At 45.5% G+C, this 26,770-nt stretch overlaps 1 long non-coding RNA gene across 1 annotated transcript; it reads left to right on the forward strand.

Moving 5' to 3' along the window:
* Positions 1 to 26,642, forward strand: LOC144683687 (uncharacterized). The gene is made up of 3 exons (XR_013577317.1): positions 1 to 99; positions 2,763 to 2,905; positions 26,594 to 26,642. It is a non-coding gene; the product is annotated as an uncharacterized LOC144683687 (long non-coding RNA).
* Positions 26,643 to 26,770: the final 128 nt, after the last annotated feature.

Consider the following 26,770-nt stretch of genomic DNA (forward strand, 5'->3'; position numbering starts at 1 on the left):
CTTATTGAACCGTGCTTTGAGCTGCAAGGACTTGAGGCTACATATACTTGACAGAGGAAGAAAGAAGTGGAAAAAGAAAGCAAACAAGAGAAAAAAGAGGTACAGAGAGAGAGAATAAAGGAAGAGGGAAAAGAAAAGCAAAAAGGAAAGTAGAGCAACAGAAAGATAAAGAAGAGAGATAATAAAGAGAGACAAGAAGGGAGAGACAGTGAGATAGGAGAGACTGAATTCATAAGATAAAATAATCGAAAATATCTCCTGAATTATACAATACCGAGCAAATTCTAAAGGTTTTACAAATTAATGGGTTAATTGTTTCCTATTGGTCGCATGGATTCTTCAAAATTATAGATTATTATAAAACTCTTACTTTTAATTAAGGAGCTATTAATATTGTGCCCTCTTGGCCTTGTGTGTCTTTGGAATCAGGAAGACTTTCTAGATATAGCTTGACCAGACATGCAGTAATAAAGATTACTTGGATGTTGATAGTGAATCGTGAACTCAGTAATAAAGAATCGTGTAATCATACTGGAATCACATTGGATGAGTTGACTGAGTAATTATGTTGGATTGTGTAACACAAGCTCATTAGAGACAAAGATTTGATTCTCCGATTGTTCCAATTGAGGTTTATGTTTAAAGTAACAAAAGTAAATAGAATCGGAAAGCAGCCCCAAAAGCCTGCATGTTAGCTGATATTGTTCACAATTCTCTCTCTCTTCAGGTGCTGTCTCTCTCTCTCTCTCTCTCTCTCTTTAAATGGGGGGGATGTTGGAGGCGTGCCTCCGATCAGCACCCCTGATTGGGGGCGCGCCGCCATTTTATGTGGTCGGGCCAATTAAGGCCCGTCCAGCGTGACGTCCACATGGAAGTGCTATGCGCTTCCTGTGCGGGCAGAGTGCTGCCTCAGGGAGATCGGCTCCACATTAAAAAATATTAAAAACAGAAATAAAAAAATTCCCTGACATGTCCCCTCATGTGAAACTTTATTAATTTTTTAAAAACTTACATGAAGCCTTATCCCGCCTGTGGATGAGGTTTCATGCTTTTTCTGAAGCATTGTGGATGGGCAGGTTTATTAATTACTTAATTGGCTCTGTCAATGGCCTCAAATGGCCATTGACAGGTTGGCGGGCCCACAGCTGATTTTGCTGCGCCCCCGCCTTCCTGAAAATTTAAATGGGGTGCAGTGGTGTCGGGAGTTCCGCCCAAAGTCACCACATGTCATTTTACGCGTCGGCGAGCGGGCCCCGCCCCCACTTGCCAACGGTAAAATCCTGCCCATTGTCTATCTAATTGTAGGCAGAGTATCACTTGCAATGGTTACTCTTCCTGCTCCTGCACTATTATCTCCGGTGTCCCCCAAAGATCTATGCTTGGCCCCTCCTAGTTCTCATCTACATGATGCCGCTTGGTGACAACATTTGAAGGCGCAGCATTACTTTTCATATGCACACTGACAACAGCCAGCTTTCTCTTGGCTTCTCCACTGGCTAAATTATCAAACAGCTTATCCAGCACCTTGTACTGGATGAGCAGAAATTTCTTCCAATTACATATTAGGAAGACTGAAGTCTTTGGTGCACACTCCAAACTTTACCCCTTAGCTACCGATTCCATCCCCCTATAGTTGCTGTCGGAAACTAAGACAGTTTGTTCATAACCTAGTGTCATATTTGACCCTGAAATGACCTTCTTATCACACATTAGTGACGTCAGTAAGACCACCTATTTCCACCTGAGTAATGTCACCCAATTTCACCCTTGCCTTAGTCCAGCTGCTGCCAAACCCTCATTCATGCTTGAAACTCGACTATTCCACCGCACTCCCGGCTGATCTCCCAAATTCCATTCTCCATAGACTTGAGGTCACCCAAAACTCTGCTGCTCTATTACCCCTATGCTTGCTGACCAATATTGGTTCCTGGTCAAGCAGACATTAAGATTCTCATCCTTGTTTTCTAATCCCTCCATGGCCTTGCTGCTCCCTCTCTGTGTAATCTCTTCCAGCCCCACAACCCTCTTAGATATATATATATATACTCTGGTAACTTTGGCTTCTTGAGCGTTGCCAATTTTAATTGCTCCACCATTGGCAGCCACACCGTCAGTTAAGTAGACCCCAAGCTTTGGAATTCCCTCCCTAAACCCTCTCCGCCTCTCTACCTCACTTTCCTCCTGTTAGACACTCCTGAAAGTCTACCTCTTTCAAGTTTCATGTGGTTGTGTGTCAAATCTTGTTTTATAATGCTCCTGTGAAGTGACTTGGGAAAATGTATTATGTTAAATGTGCAACATAAATATAAATATAAGGTGATGTTGTCAAAAAGGAGAAATTTGCAAGCCTATGGGGAAAGAGTGGGGCGTGGGACCAAGTGTCTTTCAAAGAGGCAGCACAGGCACAATTGGTTGATCAGCTGTCTGTTGTGCTGTAAGATTCTACGATACACACTGAGCTTCTTGGTGAGGCCTTCTTGGTGTCCTTGTTTCCCCAGCTCTCACAGAGAGAGAATTCTCAAAGGAAGGCCCATGTTATAAAGTGAGAGTGCATGTTGCTTATTTCAGCAAAACACCAAAATACGTTTCATGAAAAGGAATCTGAAATTTCACTTCAATTTCAATTTTCTTTGGATCAGAGGTTAAACAAAGGCCCCATCTACACTCTAAGATGGACATAACACATCCCATCTTAAATTTTAAAGAAAAGCAGCTGGTGGTATCCCCAGTACCCTCAGCCAATTACTTTTTCTCTTTTACAGAACATGGGCATCACTAAGAAGGTCAGCGTTTGTTACCCAGCCCCAATTGCCCTTGAATTGAAAGGCTTGCTTGGTCATTTCAGAGGGCAGTTAAGAGTCAGCCACATTACAGTTGGTTTGGAGACATATACAAGCCAAACCAGGTAAGGATGGCAGGTTTCCTCCTGATCAATATTAGTGAACCAGGTGGGCTTTTTATGACACTTGATGAGGGTTTATATGCTCAGACTATATTATATGCTCATTGCTGAGACTAGCTTACAATTCAAATTTATGAATTAATTGAATTTAAATTCCACCATCTGCTATGGTGGGATACGAACCCGTGTCCCCAGAGCAATAGCCTGGGCTTCTAGGTTAATAACCCCGTGACACTACCTCTACTCCACCGTCTCGCCATTGCCAGAGAGCAGATTATTTGCTCGCTGTCACATTTACTGTGCCCAATCTGGGCTGCCGGCTTTGCAGAGAAAACAATAACAACGAACAAAATTAAACATGTATCTTTGTTGAGCAATGAATGTGATTCACTGTCTGTTGTAGCATTGGGTACAAATACCAAGGTGATAAACGGGAAACATTTCTCAGACCAGCCGAGGTAGGAATGACCAACCAAGAATTTCTGACCTAAACTACAGCGCAGTAGAATATTCAGATCAATGGTACAGGGCAGCAGGGCCGCAGGTTTAATACTCACAGCCTGAGAAGATTGAATTCTGCTGTTCAAATTCCAAAATAGTAACAGGAGTGCCTGAGGGTCAAAGCCTGCTGCTACGTCTCGTAAGCGATATCAATAATGTACACTGGCTGTTTTAGTTGTAAATAAATCATATTAGCATGGCAATCTTTCTAAGTACAGCAATATCCCAACAACATTTGTTAAGACATATTAATCATCAGTTATAAAGTCTGAGGGTTTCTGGACTCCTGACATTGGGGTCCCAAGGCTCACACTTGCCACCAGCAGGACTGGCTCGATGATTTTGACAGTGGCTACCTCCTAATTGGCCATCTCCAGACCCGCTGTCCAATTAAGGATAGTGGATGGGCTGTTGATACTGCTGGTCCAATCACAGAGCCAGCAACTCTGAAGCCTCAGCAGCCCCACTGGCAGGAGTTAGTGCTGCTGAGGCAGGGTGAGGATTGAGAGGTAAGGAAGCCTAATCCGATGGGACACTGGGGTTACACAGGCTGCGTTTCCTCCCCACGTTCCCTTCTTTGGGGGAATGGAGCCTCCAGCTCCAATGGCCACCCAGGATGCCATAGGGAGGCCTACTCCATGAAACTAGTGGCCTGCAAACATTGCAGTGGGCCGCAGCTCTGCCACAAAAATGCAGCAGCTCCAACAAACTGCCACTAATAGGGGATTTAATTGTTTAAATTGGCTGCCCACCTCCGTGTGGTGGTAGCTGATTTGGCTCCCAGCTCATCTCTGGGAAGCAGCCCCGGGAGTGGGACAGCATCAGGGACCCCTCCTGACACCTTTCCCCACTATTTTACTACCTTCTCCTGCAATTCCGAGGGTAGAATTATACGTCCTGTGGGTGGGCACGCACCCGACTTGATTGGGAGTAAAATAATGCGTGATGACGTCGAGTGAGCACCCTGACATCATTGGACACTCACGCAATATTTTGGGGGGCAGGCGCAGGCAAGAGTGGAAAGCGCACCCACCGACAATTAAGAGGTCTATTAAGACCAATAAACGAACAATTAATTTGCATTTTTCACTTCCCGTCCAACCTTACAGTTGGCGGGTGGGCGAATAGGCCAGGAGGACTTTGCATTTTTTAGGAAACCTCATCCATGGCAGGTTGAGGTTTCATACATAAGAACATAAGAAGTAGGAGCAGGAGTAGACAATTCAGCCCCTAGAGCCTGCCCCGCCATTCATTACAATCATGGCTGATCTCATTTTGGCCTCAACTCCAATTTCCCGCCCTCTCCCCATAACCTTTCAACCCATTACTAATTAAAAATCTGTCTATCTCCTCCTTAAATTTATTCAGTGTCCCGGCATCCACTGCACTCTGAGGTAGTGAATTCCACAGATTCACGACCCTTTGAGAAAAGAAATTCCTGCTCATCTCTGATTTAAATCTACCACCCCTTATCCTAAAACTATGGCCTCTTGTTCTAGAATGCCCCAGAAGGGGAAACATCTGCTCCACATCTACTTTGTCTATCCTTTTTAGCATCTTATATACCTCAATTAGATCTTCTCTCATCCTTCTAAACTCTATTTTCCAACATTAATTTTTAATTAAAAATTTTAAACATCATTTTTAAGTCACATATGGGGACATTTTCCTTATTTTTGAAATCATTATTTTTCATTGTAAAATTCTTCACCTCCCTGAGGCAGCTCTGTGCCTCAGGGAGTTTCAGTGCGCGGTCCCCCGCACATACGCAGACTTTAGCGTCCGCGCTCCTCCCGCCCCCACCCCGGCAATGCTGAAGTTCTCACCGTGCGTTTCATGCTGACTGGCCGTTAATTGGCCGGCCAGCGTGAAATCGTGGTCGGGGCCCGATCGCGGACGGCGGTCCGTTTCAGGGCCGCTCCCGGCTCTGCCTGCCCGAGGAAGGGAAAATCCTGCCCCAAGTCTGCCATCAAGGGGCTAGAAAAATTCAAACCCTCGTGCCCGTAATTGTTAGCTGTGTTTGAAATAAAATTAATTCACGGTGACATTAGGGGGAACCTTAATCCCCTCTTCTCTCAATCTCCCAAAGGAATACAGACCACATTTACACAAGCTGTCCTTGTGATTTTAGTCCTTGTACCATTTCTGGGGAACCTAGGCTGTGCCCCTTTCAGGGACCAATGAGTGTGGTGTCCAAAACTGAATATAGACCACAGGAGGTCTAAACTATTTTTACAACTGAAGTATCACTTCCTCACTTTTGTATTCCAAACATCTTTTTAAAATTTTTTTTTATGGGATGTGGGTGTCACTGGCAAGGCTAGCATTTGCTGCCCATCCCTAAATTTCCCTTGAACTGAGTGTCTTTCTAAGCTACTTCAGAGGGCAGTTAAAGGTCAGCCACATTGCTATGTCATATGTAGGCCAGACCAGGTAAGGGCAGCAGATTTCCTTCCCTAAAGGACATTAGTGAACAAGATGGGTTTTACAACAATTGACAATGGTTTCACGGTCACTATTACTGAGATTAGTTTTCAATTCCAGATTTGTTAATTGAATTTAAATTCCACTGGCTGCCACGGTAGGATTTGAATCCATGGGCAGAATCTTCCGGTCGGCGTGCGGGGGCGGGTCCAACACGCCAACGCGTAAAATGACGCGCGATGACGTCGGGCGTGCATCCCGAAGTCACTGCATGCCATCGTTTTATTTCTTTCAGTGGGCATGCGCTGGAGTCAGACCTATTAAGACCATTAAGAAATTAATTAAAGTACTTAAGAACACTGCCTGCCCAACCTTACGGTTGGCGAGCAGGCGAAAAGCCCAAATGGCCTTCGCGTTTTTCAGGAAACCTCATCCATGGGTGGGATGAGGTTTCCTGAAGCTTTTATATAAAAAGTAAATACATTGTCCCACCTTTACAAACATGCCCCAACTCATGTGACACAGTCACATGAGGGGACATGTTTGAATAAATTTTTAAATCGATTCTTTAGTTATTTTCATATCCATTCAAATCCCTGAGGCAGCTCTGGCCCCGACTCTCCCTCCTCCCCCTGCCCGCACAGGTAGCGCTGAGTGCTACGGAACGCGTATTACGCTTGGCGGGCCTTAATGAGCCCGCTCGCATAAAATGGTGGTGCGCAGCCAATCGCGGGCGGCAATCAGTTCTGCCACTGCCCCCATCTGCTCCCGCCCAGCCTGCCCGCCATAGGAAAAACCCAAAGGATTAGCCCTCTCTCTGGGTTACTAACCCAGTGATATTACCATTATGCCACCATCATCCCCAAACTTTGAGATAAAGGTGAACATTTCATTAGCCTCTTCATTACTTTTTGGGTATATGAACTGCTTTTTGGTGAGTCTTGTAAATGGACATCAAAATCCCTTTCTTACTCTCTCAGTATTAAAAAAAAATCCAATTTGCAATTCTTGGACCCTAAGTGAAGGACTTTGCACTTCCCAACATTGAACTTTATCTACTACAGTTTTTCCAACTAGTTTAATCTGTGCCCCTCAATTCCTGCTCTCATCCACACAATTTAACATTGCAGCCTGTAGACTACTGAAACTTTATAGGAAAGCTTCAAAAACACAGACAGCATTGCTAGAAGAGATAATCCAGCAACTAACCTGTAAGTACTTCATGATCCCTCTAAATAGTGACGATGGCAGTGATGGTCTGTCATGCTGTTTAATGCTGTGTTCAGCTGTGTGAGGTTAAGGCAGGGCATTGCCAGCAATGTGGAAACTAGCAGCGCTGACATCAAACCAACATTGCATATCGACTTGCATCACCGTCTTGCTGCACTGCCTGCTTTTTTTTATTCATTCGCTGGTTGTGGGCATCACCGATAAGCCCAGCATCTATTGCCCACCTCTAAATGCCCTTGAGAAAGTGACCAGGATCCTCGCATGCACTCAAAATGTTCTGGTCTCACCTTTTGTGTCTTTTTTCCCTTTCATGAAATGTGGGCTTTGCTGGCTAGGCCAGCATTTATTGCCCATATCTAAAAGGAAGAGCGATAGTGATAGGAGATTCATTGGTTAGGGAAACAGACAGGCATTTCTGCAGCCAAAGATGTGACTCCAGGATGGTATGTTGCCTCCCTGGTGCCAGGGTCAAGGATGTCACAGAGCAGCTGCAGGACATTCTTCTGGGGGAGGGTGATCAGCCAGAGGTTGTGGTCCACATTGGCACCAATGACTTAGGTAGGAAGGGGCATGTGGTCCTGCAATCAGAATTTAGGGAGCTTGGTAGAAAATTAGCAAGCAGGACTTCAAATGTAGTAATCTTTGGATTACTCCCAGTGCCTCGTGCCAGTGGGCACAGGAGTAGGAGGATAAGGCAGATGAATGCATGGCTGGAAAGATGGTGCAGGAGGGATTCCTGGGACATTGGGACTGGCTCTGGGGGAGATGGCACCTGTGTAAGCTGGATGTGTTGCACCTGAACAGAGCTGGTACTGAGTTCCTTGCAGGGCATTTTGCTAGTGCTATTGGGGAGAGTTTTAAACTAACTCAGCAGGGGTGTGGGAACTAAGAGACTAGAGACCAGAGACTATTAGAGAGGAATACCAGGGTGCACAAAATACTAGGAGATACAGATAACACTAGAATAGAGAATAGTAAGCTAATCTTAGTGGAGTCGGGGTGAATCTAAATCTAAATCAGGGTTACTATGCATGTATGTGAATGCACGGAGTATAGTAAATAAGATTGGGGAGTTACAGGCGCAGATTGCCATGTGGAAATATGATGCTGTGGCGATAACAGAGACCTGGCTCAAGGAAGGGCAGAACTGGGTGTTAAATATTCCTGGGTACAAGGTGTTCAGAAGAGGTAGGAAAGGAAGGAAAGGAGGAGGCGTGGCGGTATTGGTTAAGGAGAGCATTGCAGTGCTGGAGAAAGAGGATGTCACAGAGGGTTCAAGGACAGAATCAATTTGACCAGAGCTAAGGAGCAAAAAGGCTGCAATTACATTGCTCGGTGTAGTCTATAGACTGCCAAATAGTGAAAAGGATGTAGAAGAACAAATCTGCAGGGAAATTGCAGAGAGATGCAAGTGTTATAGAGTAGTTATAATGGGAGACTTTAATTACCCAAATCTAGACTAGGACAATGGTAGTGTAAAGGGCAGAGAGAGGCAAGAATTCCTAGATTGTGTTCAGGAGAATTTTCTACAGCAGTTTGTGTCCAGTTGAACAAGAAAAAATGCACTATAGGACCTGGTTCTTGGAAATGAGGCGGGCAAAGTAGATCAAGTGTCAGTGGGGGAACATTTAGGAGACAGTGATCATTGTATTGTACGTTTTAGGATGATGATACAAAAAGGATGATTTGCAATCCAGAGTAGGAAAAATTAACTGGATGAGAGCCGACTTCAATGAGGCAAGAGCGAAGCTGGGCCAGATAGACTGGAATGAAAGATTGGTGGAAAAAACTGTAGCTGAAAAATGGGCTACCTTCGAAAAAGAACTGGTTCGGGCACAGTCAAGGTATATTCAAAAGGGAAAGGTAGGACAAACAAAACCAGAACTTCCTGGATGAAAAAGGAGATAGAAATTAAGATAAAGAAGAAAAAGTGCACTTATGACAGGTGTCAGGTACAAAATATAATTGACAACCAAGAGGAATACAGAAATTTGAGTTAGGAGGTGAAAAAGCATATCAGAGAAGCGAAGAGGGATTATGAGGAAAGACTGGCAGCCAACATACAGGGGAATCCCAAAGTCTTCTATAGGCATATAAACAGTAAAAGGAGGGGTAGGGACGATTAGGGACCTAAAAGGGAATTTACACATGGACGAAGGGGCTGTGGCTGAGGTATTAAATGAATACTTTGCATCTGTCTTTACCAAGGAGGTAGACGCTACCCAGGCCATGGTGACAGACGAGGAAACTCTGTCACTAGAAGGGTTCAAAATTGATAAGAACAAAGTGTTCAATAGACTGTCGGTACTTAAAGTTGACAAGGCACTGGGACCAGATGAGATGCATCCAAGGATATTGAAGGAAGTGAAAGTAAAAATTGCAGGGCACTGGCCATAATCTTTCAGTCTTCCCTAGGCTCAGGGGTGGGGCCAGAGGACTGGTGGATTGCAAACATTACGCCCTTGTTCAAAAAAGGTTGTAAGGATAAGCCCAGCAATTACAGACCAGTCAGTTTAACTTGAATGGTGGGCAAGATTGTAGAACCAATTATTCAGGATAGAATTAGTAGTCACATGGAAAAATATGGGTTGATAGGGAAGAGCCAGCATGGATTTCTAAAGGGGAAATCATATTTAACTAACTTGCTGGAGTTTTTTTGAAGAGGTAACAGAAAAGGTCGATGAGGGTAATGCTGTTGATGTGGTGTACATGGACTTTCAAAAGGCATTTGATACAGTGCCACACAACAGACTTGTGAGAAATGTTATTGCTCATGGAATGAAAGGAACAGTAGCAACATGGGTACAAAATTGGCTGAAAAATAAGAAGCAGAGAGTAATGGTCAATGGATATTTTTCAGGCTGGAGGAAGGTTTATAGTGGAGTTTCCCAGGGATCGTTATTGGGACCCTTGCTTTTCCTGATATATGTTAATGTGCAGGGGACAATTTCAAAGTTTGCGGATGATAAGAAGCTTGTGAGTATTATAAACTGCAAGGATGACAGTGTGGAACTTCAAATGGACATAGACAAGTTGGTGGAGTGGGCAGATAGGTGGCAGATGAAGTTCAATGTAGCGAAGTGTGAGATGATGCATTTTGGTAGGAAGAACACAGACAGACAATATAAAATGAAGGGTGAAATTTTGAAGGGTGTGCAGGAGCAGAAAGACTTGTGTGTATATGTGCATAGGTCATGGAAGGTGGCAGGACAGGTGGAAAGAGCAGTTGATAAAGCATACAGTATCCTGGGCTTTATTAATAGGGGCATAGAGCAAGGAGGTTAGGCTGAATTTATAGAAGACATTTGTTCGGCCTCAGCTGGAGTATTGTGTACAGTTCTGGGTGCCATATTGTAGGAAGGATGTGAACACATTGGAGAGAGTGCAGAAGAGGTTTACAAGAATGGTTCCAGGGATGATAAACTTCAGTTGCAAAGATAGATTGGAGAAGTTGGGACTGTTCTCCTTGGAGAGAAGAAGGCTAAGAGGAAATTTGTTAGAGATGTTCAAAATCATGAGGGGGCTGGACAGAGTGGATAGGATGAAGCTGTTCCTACTCAGAAAAAGATCAAGAACGAGAGGGCACAGATTTAAAGTGATTTGCAAAAGAAGCAAATGTGACGTGAGAAATAACTTTTTCACACAATGAGTGGTTCGGGTCTGGAATGCAATGCCTGGAAGTGTGGTGGAGGCAGGTTCAATCGAGGCATTCAAGAGGACATTAGAGATGATTATTTGAATAGAAACAATATGCAGGAGTACGGGGAAGAGGCAGGTCAATGGCACTAGGTCAAATGCTCATTTGGAGAGCCGGTGCTGACATGATGGGCCGAATGGCCTCTTTCTGTGCCGTTAAAATTCTGTGATTCTGTGATCTAGTTGCCCTTGAGAAGGTGGTGGTCAGCTGCCTTCTCGAACTGCTTCAGTCCATGTTTTGTAGGAAACCCACGGTTCTTTTAGAGAGTTTCATGATTTTGGCCAAGCAACAGTGAAGGAACAGAGATATAGTTCCAAGTCAGGATGGCATGTGGGAGAGGAATTTGCAGGTGATGGTGTTCCCATGTATCTGCTGCCTTTGTCCTTCTAGTTAGTAGAGGTCACGGGTTTGGAAGGTGCCGTTGAAGGAGCCTTGGTGAGTTGCTGTAGTGCATCTTGCACACTGCTGCCACTGTGTGCTGGTGGTGTGGAAGTGAATGTTTAAGATGCTAGATGGGGTGCCAGTCAAGTGGGCTGCTTTGTCCTGGATGGTGTCAAGCTTCTTGAGTGTTGTTGGAGCTGCACTCATCCAGGCAAGTGGGGAGTATTCCATCACACTCCTGACATCTACGCCTTGTAGATGGTGCACAGGCTTTGGGGAGTCAGGAGGTGAGTTACTTGCCACAGGTTCCTAGCCTCTGACCATCCCCAGTCTGGGATATCTCTCTTCTGGCATTGTGAGCCCTCTTCTCCTGCAAGTACAAATAACAATGTTAGCCAATTTTATCCTCCATCAAGGGACAAAGCTCATTAATGTGATGGAGGGTAATAGGGGGCATTCACTTATCGCCCCATAACTGCTTGGGCATACACTCATCCATGTTACAGGAGGGGTATGTGCTAAGTATGTCAGCTGTCAGCTATCACAGGGTCACCCGTGTGCTTCTGCCAAACACCACACCTTGCCAGATCACAGCAGGTTGAGGAACAGCTGGCAGCACTGGATCCATGAATGATGGTATCTCCCTGCTGCCCTCACTGTGGATGCAATCTTCTGCCATGCTTGCTTATTTACGCTGGGGGTGTACCTCATTCCTCTCGGATAGAGAATGTACCTCCTGCATTGCACCTGACCAGAATCTCGAGGCCCTTATCGCAGAACGGGAACACAATCCTTCCCGTACCCTCTGCACCTGTCCCGCTTCGGCACTCTGGCACAACAATGAAGAAAACACATGGGCAAGTAAAGTTTCTTGCTTCATTTGTCGCAAGAAACCCGTGACACTTTACATGCAGGTATCAGATTAGGAACATAGGAAATAGGAGCAGGAGTAGGCTGCTCAACCCCTCAACCCTTCTTCACCATTCAACTAAGATCATAGCTGATCTTCTACTTCAACAGCATACCCCATTATCCCTTGATAGCTTTACTATTTAGAAATCTATCAATCTCAGTCTTGAACATATTCAGTGACTAAGCCTCCTCAGCCCTCTGGGGTAGGGAATTCCAAGGATTCACCACTCTCTGAGTGAAAAATTTCTTTCTCAGCTCAGTCCTAAATGGCCTACCCTTTATTCTGAGACTGTGTCCTCTGGTTCTAGACCCCCCAACCAGGGAAAACATCCTTCCCACATCTACCCAGTCGAGCCCTGTAAGAATTTTTTAAGTTTCAATGAGATTGTCTCTCATTCTTCTCAACTCTAGAGAGTACAGACCTAGTCCCCTCCATCTCTCCTCATAGGTCAATCCCTCCATCCCAGGAATCAGTCTGGTGAACCTTCATCGCACTCCCCCTATGGCAAGTGTATCCTTCCAACTGTGGTCTCAACAAGGCTCTGTATAACTGCAGCAAGACATCTTTACTCCTGTACTCAAATCCTCTTGCAATAAAGGCCAACATACCATTTGCCTTCCTAATTTCTTGCTGTAGCTGTTTGTTAGCTTTCAGTGACTTATGAACAAGGACACCCAGGTCCTTTTGGACATCAACACTCTCACCATTTAAGAAATACTCTGCATTTCTGTTTTACCTACCAAAGTGGATAACTTCACATTTTTTCACATTATATTCCATCTGCCATGTTCTTGCCCACTCACTTAGCCTGTCCAGATCCCCTTGCATCCTCCTTCAACTCACATTCCCACTCAGTTTTGTTTCATCAACAAACTTGAAAATATTACATTATAGATAAATACTGTGGATGCTGGAAATCTGAAATAATAACAGAAAATGCTGGAAAAACTCAGCAGGACTGGCAGCATCTGTGGAGAGCGAAACAGAGTTAACATTTCAAGTCTGTATGACTCTTCTTCAGAATTAAAGAGAATTGGAAATGTGATGCATTTTGTACTGTTTAAGAGGAGGTGGAGCAGGTAGAGCAAGATAGAAGATCAGGGATGGGTGAGTTCGTGAGATGAGCAACACCATCCCAAGTGAGGACCCTGCACCTGCTCATCCCTCAGGCAATCAGACTGTCAGTCCATTCTGCTATCTTCCAGTTGCTTGCCATCCTTAAGTAATCTCTACTTTCTTTCGTGGGCAACTCTGGAAAGTGTCTCAGGGCATCATCCAGCCAGGCCCTCATTTTCAGCCCTGAAGGCACTTTGGAGGTTTAAGAAGAGGAGAGCCCCACTGAAGACTCATCACAGCACTCATCCGCACCTTCCACCAATGCAAGAACACACACTTCAGTGGAACCTAGTTCTAGAGCAGCCTCGGGATCACAATCTGGTGAGCACAGTGCACAATCTGCTCCACAGCAGGCAAAGACAGGGACAGCTGAGGTAGCTGGCGTTTGGAGGACTGCTGGAGGCCAGGGTTTTGCACAGTCCAATTCTGACGATGGGCTTCCGGACTTGGTCCTAACTCAGTTGGTGAATCTTCAGTGACAGTCAAGGGAATATCAGGAAGGGATGTCAGCTGCTTTGCACAGGTTGCAATGGACAATGGTGGAGTCCGTCTCCGTTCAATCTGAGGTTATAACGCCAGCATGCCAATGCACTGAGGTCAACACTGGTGGGATGGAAGCCTCCATGGAGGCTTTGGTCCAGGACATCTGTCCTGCACTGCTGCAGGAGCAGCACTCCATCACTGTAGCCATTGGTGGCATCCAGCAGTGACCATGCGAGAGGGGTGCAGAGCAACTCAATCTCACTCCAGCTTACCCTTCTCCTCAAGGAGTCAGCCAGGGGCCCTCAGGCACCCATAGGGAGGGGGACCAGCATCTGGACACCCGGGGCCACCTACCCACATGACTCCGGGAGTGTCCAGTTGATCCCAATCCCCTTTTCCTTTGATCCCATCACCTCCACCTCCACAGGCCGAGGAGGGTGCACCTGCTCCACAGCAGGAGACCCAAAGCAGTCTGGGACCCTCCCAGTCTCGGCCCTCCAGAGGACACCCACCAAAGTCATCACAGGCAACAGGACGTAGCAGTCAGCAGGCTGCCTGCACCTCCGCTGTGAATGTCAGGGATGCACCATGACATAGCGGCAGGGCTAGAAAGTTACAAGATATTAGGAGCACAACAGTGGCATGGGTAATAACCACATGTTGTATACTTTGTACTAACATAAATAGAATACAACACATTTCACAACTTCTGTGTATGCCTCCTCTTTATGATCAACTATGTTGTTGTCCATCAGGTGTGATACAATGGTCCCTTACACCACTTACTGCAGATGTCGAAACCAGGTGCCTCTGGTAGATGTTGTTAGTTTCCACATCACCATGGTGTGTGTACACACTCTTATCATTTCCAACGTGATGCCTCATCCTCAATGCCAAGTCTGCTTGTGTAAAGACCTCATTCACATGATGTGCTGTTTGATATATTCTTCAATTTGCCTGTTTAAGATTGAGGCTACGGTGTTCATCCGCCTCCTCTGCATTATTGTCAGGTAAAGGTCTCATTTCCATTGAGATGTGTAAATGCATGGAGAAGGGCCATGGATCCTCACACTCCGTTTACTCACACTCATCCAGCAGGATTTCCTATTTATGAGACCTTACTCAGAGACTGTGTGTGATCCTGTCCATCTTGCATGTATCCAACTCTCACAGTGCATAATTGCTAGGCCCACCGAGAAGTGTGAGAACCTTTCCACATTGAAGTACCGGAGCCCAGACCCTCGAAGGTTCTTCATTTTGCTGGTGCTCAAGCCTCCAACCTTCTGCCTTTCTAACCTTGTAGTTGTCTGCATTGCGGCCACAAGGCTCTCGTCACAATGTAGGGATGCAGAGCTGAGCCACACGTTTGGAGTAGCCTCCCCTCACCTATACCCTCACTGAGGTCATTGAGGATTAGTACAAATGGTCATGTGGTATGACCAAAGGAGCCTTGGAGCATGCTGTGGAAGCGCATGTGGTAGCTTTTGACACTGTTGAGGGCACCAATGGGACGCAACCCAGATAATAATGAATCTGATGAGTTCTCTTTATTATCAAACAAGCATATTGGTTCATGGTGCATTTGCATTTTACAGTTGGCAAGGGCCAGGTCTGGCCATGAGGGCAGACTGACTGAACTTCCTGATTCTCAGGTTCTCTGAATCCATGGAAAGGCCAGGATGAATGCACACCCTCATCCCTGAGAGTAACAGATGTCAATGTGATGGAGGAGAAGGGGGCACAAAGGACCACATGATGTCAAAATGGAGTTATACCTGTATAAAATCCCTAGCTGCCTTTGCCTAAGTGTGACCTCTCAGTAAAACCATCGAGTAGACACTGAATGCATTGTCCCGTTTTGGCAGATGAATCTCCTTAAGGAGTTTCGTGCAACTGAAGGCCTACAGCTAATAGTGCACTGAGAATTGTGGAGCTGCTCCTGCCTCTACTAGGCTTCCATGGTGACTGTGATACTGCAGAGATGTTACAAGAGACTGTGCCTTCTGATGTGTGATGCCGGAACGCCCTCATCCAGGTTGGACCTTCTCTCAACGAGGATACGTGTTACCAACCCTTCATCATTCTTCAAAGGACCAGGACAATGGTTGGCAGAATGGTTGCGGGATCACTCTCAGATTGAAGTGCATGGTTGTAAGGATAGGGCTAGCAATGCTGATGTTCATGCTGGTTCATGAGAGAGAGGAGGCACTTGTCCAAGAGGATACAGACTACTACTAATTCCTCCTCTTAGAATCTGTTGGCTATGAGGGCTTCACGTGCATGTCTGCCTCGTCTGGCCCATGCTATGGCCTCTTGTCCTGCAGCCTTGAACCACTTGTCCCCATCCCTTTCAATGTCCTCCTCATCGGAGGAGAAGTGCAGCTCCTCCACGTTTACATCTGGCAAGTCCTCCCCACCTTTGCAGCAGCAGGTTGTGCAACATGCAGCAGACAAAGATGATCCAGGAGACCCTCTGGGGAGTGTACTGGAGCGTTTCACCAGATCTGTTGATACATCAAAACCACAGCTTCAAGATGCCAATGCTTTGCTCTACCAGTGTTTGGGTAACGATATGAGCTTCGTTGTACCTTCTCTCTGCTGGATTTTGTGGCCACTGCACGTGCATCATCAGTCAGGTCCTTTGCAGGTAACCTTTGTAACCCCTGGATTCTGTCTGGTCCCTCGAAGATGTCAGGGATCTGCAGCCTGCTCAAGATATATGAGTCGTGGCAGCTTCTGGTATCTCACACACACCTGCATTATTTGCTTCCAATGGTCACAGACCAGCTGAACATTGGATCCATTGGAATCATTTCCTGTTGATGTATTGGAGTGCCTGTTGCCAGGGAGCTTTGATAGCCACATGAGTGCAGTCTGCACCTGTGCAAATTCAGCAATCTCTGCAAAGCCCAATGGTCTGCTGGCTCTCTTCATTTCTGGTGAAGTGCACATAATTGTGAGCCTTTGCAAAAAAAGACATCTGTCACCTCATGTTTTCTTTTGTGCGTTGGCACTTGGGACATCCCGCATTGGTCCCCAGTGGAGCCCTGGAACTTTGAAGGACCTGCTCGAGTACAAGTTCATTGAGTTGGTGACTTTCAGAGCCACTGGCAATGAATGCCCCCCCACAGTCCCCATGGCGCCAATTCCTGAAAAATGTGCCAAATGCGAGTCACCAGATCACTGGACATACGGAGGCATCCGCGACACTGTCTCTCGCTCATCTGTAGATAAGACATGCGAGGTCTGTAGACCCTTGGTCTCGAGAGCCGCCTCTTTGAGCCTCATCCTCTGCATCTGGAGGGGGCCCTGCTGCCCCTTGGTCTTGAAGGTTGAGCTCCTCCCTCTGGCGAGCCTGGCACCGCAATCGCAATTGTCCTCGCCTTCTTTCATGCCTGTATGTGAGAATGCAGGCAACAACAAATCTAGCCTCCATCTTCCTAAAGATTCCCTCTCTGTGGCACCAATAAAAAAAAAAGAGTCAGGATGAGCCCCCAAAGCTCCAATTTCAGTATATTTCTAGTATCTGACTGTGGGTTCAAGGGTTTGGATCCAATTACGGCACCTAATCGACACTGAAACCCTGTCCAGTGCAAGGAATGTTTGATGATACACTTTCCTCCCCACCCCTCCCCCCTACCCACTTGCCCCTCCCCCCTAACCCCCTTAGACATGACCGGCTGACATGAGATTGGTTTGGCCAGGCACTGGGGTCCTCAATCACTGCACTGGCAAACTATACTCTGTGATTCTCATGAGGTATAATGTACATTGAGGAACTATGGTTATTGGAGGTGGCTCTGAGACTTTTCATATGTGAGCTTGCCAGCACCAAGACTGTGATCTCCTGCTTTAAAGATGCATCTGGAGCTTGCCCAGTCACCTAAATGTTCCAGACCTCGTTATCACTGTGGGCAATCGGCTCTCTAAGGATAAGGGGTTCAGTTCATAGCACCCTCACCTTTGAATCAGAGGGTTGTGGGTTCATGTCCCACTCCCGGAAACCAAGAACTGTGATTGTACTCGAAAGGGTTGCAATCTGTGACTGTTGATAACTCGAAAGAGTTTAAAGCAAGAGGTTCTACTACTGCCATGGCTGGTCATTAATCCCAAATGAATGTGCTTCATTGCTTCAGCCTCCTGATTCCTTGTAGTGTCATTGACAGGCTCCTAACATGTCTCAGGTGTGCATCTATCCTCATTAGGCAATACACAATTCAGTTGGGTGCCACTTTAACTGGCCTCCCCAGTGCAGCGCACCAGTCCTCCAACCGGCTCTCAGAGCTATTCCTCAGATTAATTTTGTGCTGCTCCAACCCTTCAGGTTGCAAGATGGTGGTGCTAAAGTCTCACTACCAGACGAGCTTGGACCCTCCCTTGTGTGAGTGCAGTGATCCCTGCCATCATCCAGGGGGTGCATTATGTTCAGGTTTCCCTTCCTCCAAGGGTTCTCAAGCCTTCCCCTCCAAAGCTTTATGCCATTTTGATTGTGGGGGATATCCCTGTGCAACCCCCTGAAAGCATTGAGACAGATATGCTTATGGCCCACTGGCAAATTGGTAGATTAGGCCACCCCTTCCTGACCCCTATTGTACAGTGAGCTCCTGAGCCGACCACCACCCCTCACCTCCTCCCCTGCTGCCCCCATGAAGCCCTTGAATGGCCTACACTTCCTTTAAACTGTCTACAGCCTACCCTGACTCCAAGTGTGCCAACCGCAGCCCATTATTGAGCCAGAAAGCCACCAGACCGAGGCACCTGTTACAACAACCATGCCCTGTGCACAACTTGCTAGACATGAATGACATTTTACATTCATGCCCTCCCCCTCCCTTGTCGAGGACAGGGATAGTCCTCACAAGGTCAGCACTGTAAAGTTAAGCACCTCGTCACTCTGCCATCTTCCAATTCTGGCCCCAGCTCTCTGAGACACCCTTCCCCATTCTGACCCAGAGGACACTTCCAGCCTGCACCTCCACTAGTTATGTGTTAGAGTGTATCCTTTGCCACTTTTACCCCCTTCCCCATGGAGGCCTTGTCCTGCAGCCTCTTCCACAACCTCTGTCCACTTTTTCGCCCTTCCCTGCAGAGGCATTGCCCTGCAACCCCTTCCACAGTACCCCCATCTTACCGCAGGTCTGGTAGGTAGAGCCTTGCCTGTGATACCCCACTGAGAGTGATATTGTGCTGCCTGTGAAGCTTGTCCGCTGAGTTGAGGTGCCACGAGCCCAGCGCGATGAAAGGTAGGCAAGCAAACCTCTCAGTCCTGATGAAGTGCTGGTTTCCAGGTGCACATCGCTTATATACCATTGTGAAACAAGTTGATCAAATTAGACTCCAACATGACCTCTTGATCCAGTGTGAGGGGATGATATCGGCAAGAAGCTTTATAATGAATATTCATCACATTTAAATGTATTCAAATGGCCTTCTTGACATTGTGCATTGGGAAACACGCTCTGCCATTGAAGGCCAGAGCGGACAATAAGACCCTGTTTTCCAGCCAACGTAAAATAGATTTTTCAGCTCTCACAATATTTTCCACTCCTGCCTGCCAGGACACTCGCCGTGGGCAGGAGCAGAAAATCCCGGCCAAAGTATTTGTTTAGTTTCTCTTCCATTTCCCTATTCCCCATTATAAATGCTCCTGTCTCTGCCTCTAATGGGTCCGCATTTGTCTTTGCTTATCTTTTCCTTTTTACACACCTATAGAAGCTTTTACTATCCATTTTTATGTTTCATGCTAATTTACTTCTATATTCTATTTTCCCTTTCTTTATCAGTTTCTTTGTCCTCCTTTACTAAATTTTAAAATGCTCACAATCCTTTTTTTGGCAATCTTATAAGCCTCTTCCTTTGATCTAATATAATTTAACTTCTCTTGTTCGCCACATTTGGATCACTTTACTTTGTGGCTCAAAGGAATGTAAATTTATAGTAAACCATGTATTAGTTCTTTAAAAGCTAGTCAATGCCTGTCTACCATCATACCTTTTAATGTAGTTTTACAATCTATCACAACCAACTTGCCCCTCACACCTCCATAGTGCCCTAGTTTCGAATTGAACTACATCACTTTCAAACACAATGTAAAATTCTATCATGTTATGGTCACTATTCCCCAAAGGCTTCTTTACAACAAGGTTATTAATTAGATAAAAGCAAAATACTGCAGATGCAGGGGATCTGAAAGAAAAACAGAAAGTGCTGGAAAAACTCAGCAGGGCTGGCAGCATCTGTGGAGAGAGAAAAGAGTTAATGTTTTGAGTCCAATATGAATCTTATTTGGAACAGTTCCGAAGAATTAATTCAGTTTATCCAGTTTATATGTAGATTGAAGTCCCCCAAGAGTACTGTATTACCTTTGTTATGTGCACCTCTAATTTCCTGATTTATACCATGCCCTACATTACCACTACTGTTTATGGCCTATATACAACTCCCATCAATGTTTGCTGCCCCTCACTGTTTCTTAGTTCCACCCAAACTCATTCTACAGCTTGATCTTCCAATCTAAAATCCTCTCTCACTAATGTACTGATCTCATCCTTTATTACCAGTGCTACCCCACCTCTTTTTCCTTTTCACCTATCCTTCCTGAATGTCAAATACCCTTGAATATTCAGTTCCCAGTCTTGGTCACCCTGTAGCTATGCCTCCGTAATAGCAATTACATCGTATCTGTTTACTTCTATTTATGCCATTAACTTATCTACCTTATTGCCAATGCTGCATGCATTCAGATAGAGTACCTTATTTAATTTTGCTTTTTTAACATTTTTCCACATTTTGACCCTATTTGATGCTGACCTTTGTTTCCGCTGCCTTCCAATTTCACTTACTACTTTTCTTCCTACCATTATCAGCTTTGTTTCTCTCCTATCAGAATTCCCTCTCTGGTTCCCACCCCACTGCCAAGCCAGTTTAAGCCCTCCCCAACAGCACTAGCAAATCCCCCTGCGATGATATTGGCTCCAGTCCTGCTAAGGTGTAACCTGTCCTCCTTGTACAGGTCTCACCTGCCCAGAGCCAGCCCCAATGCCTCAGAAGTCTAAAGCCTTCCTTCCTGTACCATCTATCCAGCCATGTGTTCATTTGGTCTATCTTCCTATCATACTTACTGGCAAGTGGCACTAAGAATAATCCTGAGATTACTGTCTTTGAAGTCCTTATTTTTAATCTCTTTCCTAGCTCTCTAAAATCTGCTTTGAGGGCCTCATCCCTCTTTCTACCTATGTCGTTGGTACCAACATGGATCACAACCTCTGACTGTTCACCCTCCCCCAGAAGAATATCTTGCAGCTGCTCAGTAACATCCTTGACCCTGGCACCAGGGAGGCAACACACCATGCTGGAGTCACATCGACGGCTGTAGAAACCCCTGTCTGTTCCCCTAACTATTGAATCCCTACTATTATTGCTCTTCCACTCTCCCTACCCTGCTGTCCAGCTGAGCTACCCATGGTGGCACAGACTTGGCTCTGGCTGCACTTCCCTGAGGACCCATCACCCTCACCAGTATCCAAAAGGGAAAATGATAGTGAGCAAAATGGACTCAGGAGGTTCCTGTACTACCTGCCTGGTCCTCCTGGGCTATCTGGGGTTCACCCATTCCTTCTCTGCCTGCTAACTTAACCTGTGATGTGACCACCTCCCTACATGCTCTTATTCAATAGTTCTCAGCCTCGCAGATGCCCCACAGTGACTCCAGTCGCTGCTCGAGCTCTGAAATCAGAGTTCAAGCTTCTGCAGCTGGTGGTGCTTCCTGCAAATGTGGTCATCTAGGCCATGTGAAGCATCCACGACTTCTCACATACCACAGGATGCCCATTCCACATGGCCGAGCTGCCTTGCCATGCTTTAACTTTACTTTACAGACTATTTATTATAAACTGGAGACTAGAAACCTAGACCCTACTGCTCCTGATAAGCTTTGCTACTGCTAGTAAAACTTATTATTAATAAAACCTTACAATTACTAATAAATTACCCGAGTTTTGAAAGATAAATGAGAAAATACTCTCCAAACCCCCTCAATCACTTAGCTGTTTCCGTATGCTGTCACAATTTGAATTTTTCTCAGAATACAGCTGGTCCACAGACTGACTGTCCCTGGGGACACGCGCTCTCTCTCTCTCTCTCTTTCTGTCTCTCTCGCTTCTCCTGTGCTGTTTTAAGTTCCCCTGGAGCCACTCTCTCTCTCACTTATACACAGACTGATGTTGCTGCGGGGAGTATGGGGGGGTGGGTGTTTGGGGTTGGGGTAGCGAGGGTGGGTGGTGGCAGTGTGAATGCTGGGCAGCCTGGCATTTGTCCTTGTTACGCCAATATGGCATGGTGGGTTCCTGAGTGCACATACCCCTGCTGACCTGCTCTCTCTGAGTTACACTCATCTGCGATGACAGTGTGCAGCTGTGGGAGACGCAGTCGGATGCCCACACTCTGATAGATGGCTAATGAAAGAGTGAGTGGAAGGGAAAAGTTTCTGCAAGCACGTCTAAAATTCAGCCCCTTAGACATGATGATAATCCCATTTAAGACAGAGTGTCGGAATCTGCTGAAGCTGCCAAGATGCAGCCATCTCCATGGGTGCCATGAGGTTTTGCCAGTATGAAGTTACTGCCATATGGTCCTTCATTAGACAAGGTCAAGGTGCAGCCATAGTTTCTATAGTCTCTATAGCTCTATAGTTTTCTATGGAAGGCCCATGATGGCCATCTCTTCCAGTGTAACTAACCAGTTGGTTAATAATTATAGTTTCTATTTACCTGACTGATGGCAGACATCTCCTCCCAAGGACCAGCAAAAGAACAAGTTTCCTACCTCACAGCAGGAACTGCGACCAGGGAGGACCTTTATATTGGGCCTGAGACGTGATCAGTCCTCCTTATCTTCAGGGTCCGTCTTCACCTATGATCCTCTTCTGGGGTCGGTGGGCCTGACTCCCATGCTCCCCTACCCCCTGCCTCCTCCACCGGTGTGAAAAGCCTGAGTTTTGGGGCACTTTGTACCAAATGTGGGTCTAGTGAGTCGGGAAACTTCTGCTGCCTTGATAGTGAAAATCTGGCCCCAATTTCTCTTCATCTTCGGTGTTTCCTTCCTCTGCTTTCATTGCCTGGGCAGGTTCCAGTTCTTTTGTATCTGAAATGAAAAAGGTCAAGGGTTGGGTTATGATAAGAGAGGAGAAAGTGAGAATTGTGTGCTTATGCCATCTGCAGCCTGTGATTCAGGAAAGAGCATGGGATGAGGGGGAACTGAGTAAAGAGAAGGACACTGATAACATCATCATCGATTGCTCCAGTGCCACCAATGGCCATGGCCTCAGTGACGATCCTTCCCATGATGACTAACGCTGTCACCTCAATGGAGAGTAAAACCTATAGGTGCAATTTGTCCTCCTCCATCTTTCCTGCTGCTTCCTGTTATGGCACCTTCTCTGCAATAAAGAAGGAAGTGTATTAGTGAGTGTCCTGTTATATGTTTGGGCGATTTAGCTGTCAAGGCTGAATAGCTGCCGGTATGTCCGAGCTGTGAGTTGTGGGTGGGAGGCTTGCAACAGCACAATATGTTTGAGCCTAAGGGAAAGCATATGAATTAAAGGGTTGAGTACTGAAGGACACAAATTGCTGGGTGATGGGTAATGGAGGTGTAGTGAAGAGAGCAGTGGATGAGGCTAATGATGCAGTTGGTACGATATGGCATATGGAGATTGAGCTCAGTCACCTTGACAACTCAAGTCAGGTTATCAAACTTCCTGCACTACATCTATTTTCTTGAAGCAACACAGTCCTGGCAGTGTCTCCCACCACTGCCTCATGACCATATGACTGGTTGTCCTCCTGCTCCCCTGTGGATACAGGATGTTTCGCTTTCTCTCCAAGACTGTGAATGGAGTGTTAGAAAACACTGGTGCACACTCTCTCACACGTTCAGTCATTCTTCAATTTTTCACAGTACAGATTCAATTCACAAATGACATCCACCACTTCTTGTAGTCACAATGCACCTCCCCTTTAAGAGGGGTAGAGTGCCTTTAATTAGTGCTGTCCACTCATGACAATAATGTTCCTGCAGGCCTGAAGCATGTAGCCAATTGAAAGCATGGGTAGCACCAACTGCACAGAGAAATCAGCTGAAACAGCAGGCAGCACCAATTTAATGTGCTGCTTTCAAAGTAATGAACAGGAATGGGTTGAGCATTGTTCATTCACTATTGTTTGTTCAACAGCAATAATAACTCATTTATGAAGCACCTGTAGCATGTTGCAAGACCTTAGCATTTTGTTATATTGGTCTCTCTGCTGCCCTTTCTGTCGGGGAAGTATAAAACAAAGTTAGTTCAATAATGGCTGCTGGCAGTTGAGTATGCGTTAGTCTTCCTGCAATACACACCGATACCAAGGCATTTGACATTACAAAGCAAGATCTGAAACCGAACTACTTAAGGGTATATTAGGGCATATGGCCAAAAGCTTGGTCTAAGAAGTAGTTTTAAATAGCGTCTCAAAGGAGGAAACAGAGGTAGAGAGGCAGAGAGCTGTAGGGAGGTTATTCCTGAGTGTATAGCACTAATTAAAGGCACCCTACCCCTCCACCTATGGAGACGGAACTACAGAGTCTTACAGATGGCACGTAAGCTCATTCTGGGACTGAAATTGCAAACTGCTTGGTTTAGTCTCAGATGGTTGTCAGGGAGAGAGATGGAATCATTAGCTAGGGACCAGAGTGTGTAGGGGAACTGAAGACAATGACTTTAGCCTTCCCAATATTTAATGAGGAAATTTCTGCTCATCCACTACTGAGTGTCAAATAAACAGTCTGATAATTTAGCACCAGTGGAGGAGTCGAGAGAGGTGGTGGTGAGGTCGAGCTGAGTGTTGTCAACGTACATATGTTTTTGGAGGATGTCACTGAGGAGCTGCATGTAGATGAGTAATATGAGGGAGCCAAGGACAAATCCTTGGGGGACACCAGAGATAATGGTGTGAGAGTGAGAAAAGAAACTATTGATGGTGATACTCTGGCTAGATACATGAGGAACAAGGTGAGTGTAGTCCCACACAGCTGGACAGCAGTAGAGAGGTAATGGAGGATGATCAGGGATGGCCTTTTCTGTGATTGATATGATAGCAGTAGTGAGGCTGTTTGAGATGATAAGGTCAAGGGAATGGCCATGAAAATGGGTTCTCAGTGGTTTCTTCACCACTCTTTGCTCACCGCTGTTTGCTCACCACTGTTTGATCACTACTGTTTGGTTGCCATTCTTTGTACACCATTGTTTGCTTTTCTTTGTTTATCATTTCAAAACCCCCCCACCCCACATTTATTTAGCTCAAACATAAAAAGGCCCCAAATTCTCAGTTGCAAAGACGCTCTGTCTACACAACTCCCAGAGTAACCAAATGTCCCCTTTAGCAGATTTATGTCTGCCCTACAAGTCATCTTTAAAACCACAGCATTCATTGCCAGGTTTTTCAACATTGTTGGATTAATACATTAATGATTGTCGAGTGGGCTAGTAATAATCCCTTTAAATATTGCTGAGATACATGTTACCTTTGCATCTTACTCCCATCAGGACAAACCCAAGCATTCCTAATTTCAAATGATCACAACCATTGCTTTCTCCATGGTAATGCCTTGGCCAGAGTCGACTTGCCAAGCAATCGGCACCCTTCTCTCCGGCAGTATAAATTGTTGTGATTGTTTGAAATTTGGCATTCTTGCATTTGTCCTGATGAATGCAAGATGAAAAGATTCGGAAACATGTCTCAATTTTCAGCAAGATTCAGATAATCCCTTTATTTAGAATACTTCTGGTTTTATTTCAGTGGGGTTATTCAACTGTGTAGAACAGTTTAATCCCTCATGAATTGCAGCACTCCTATCAGACGGGATTAATAACTTCACAACTCATTAGGTCCTGAGAGAGTTTCAACCCATAAATTCTGTTCTCTTGGAATTAACGTTATATTAAATATGCGTACACACCAAAGCAGCCTTGCTCCAGGGCTCACACTTACAAAGCAGTCATCAGATGGATCAAGTTTTCTGCACAGTCATGATGACTTTGAGAGTTTGAGCTGGCAGCATGATGATGTGGTAGCATAATGCTTATGTTATTATAGTAATCTAGAGGCCTGGACTAATGATCTGGAGATGTGAGTTCAAATCCCATTATGGCAGCTGGGAGATTTTATATTCAGTTCATTAAGTAAGTCCAGAGTAAAAAAAATCTAGCACCAGTAATGGTGACTATGAAACTATTGGAATCTAGTAAAAACTCATCTGGTTCACTAATGTCCTTTAGTGGAAGAAATCTGCCATCCTTATCTGGTCTGGCCTACATATAACTCCAGATCCACAGCAATGTGGTTGACTCTTAACTGTCCTCTGAAATGGCCTAGCAAACTACTCGGTTGGGCAAATCCTGGCTTTGCCAGTGATTACCACATTCTATGACTGAATTGATGAAGAACATCTGATGTGATAATTTGAACACACCACTTGACAAAGGTAAACACTGAGTGTGCAGTCACACCCACCTGAGTCACTTGGGGTAGATCTTGCGTGTTAAGGTAAAAGGGGTGATGGCGAATCACCAGCCACATTTACACTTCTCCCTGATGAAGTCAGTGGAGCTGAAATCAGGAGAAATGTTGACCAGGCTGCCCATTTTCTATCCTCCATGTTAAACATTAGCCCCAACATCACAGACATTGATGAAATCACAAGTTTTAGTTCTGAATCATTGAAAGAACTTTATTTCCATAGGAACTTTACCTAAACATTACCATGATATGTGGGTAGTGTAATCCTAATGTTGATGTATTGCATCAGGACAAGTGGTGAAATTGGATTCAGTAAAACACATTCTTTATGGGCTGGGATCATGAAAGTTTCTGGAATATTATAAAAGCTTAACTAATTCACCAGTGTCTTCCAGGGACCTGATATTAAGGGTTATGGAACCATGGCAGCTGGTTGGAGTTGAGATACAGGTCAGTCATGATCTAACTGAATAGTAGAATAGGCTTGAAGGATTGAATGGCCTCATTTGTTCCCTCAAGCTAACCTGGGATGAGCAATAAATACTACCTTGTAAGTGTCAGCCACATCCTGA

This window comes from Cetorhinus maximus, chromosome 8 (genome assembly GCF_964194155.1).
Source record: "Cetorhinus maximus chromosome 8, sCetMax3.hap1.1, whole genome shotgun sequence".
NCBI classification, from domain to species: Eukaryota; Metazoa; Chordata; class Chondrichthyes; order Lamniformes; family Cetorhinidae; genus Cetorhinus; species Cetorhinus maximus.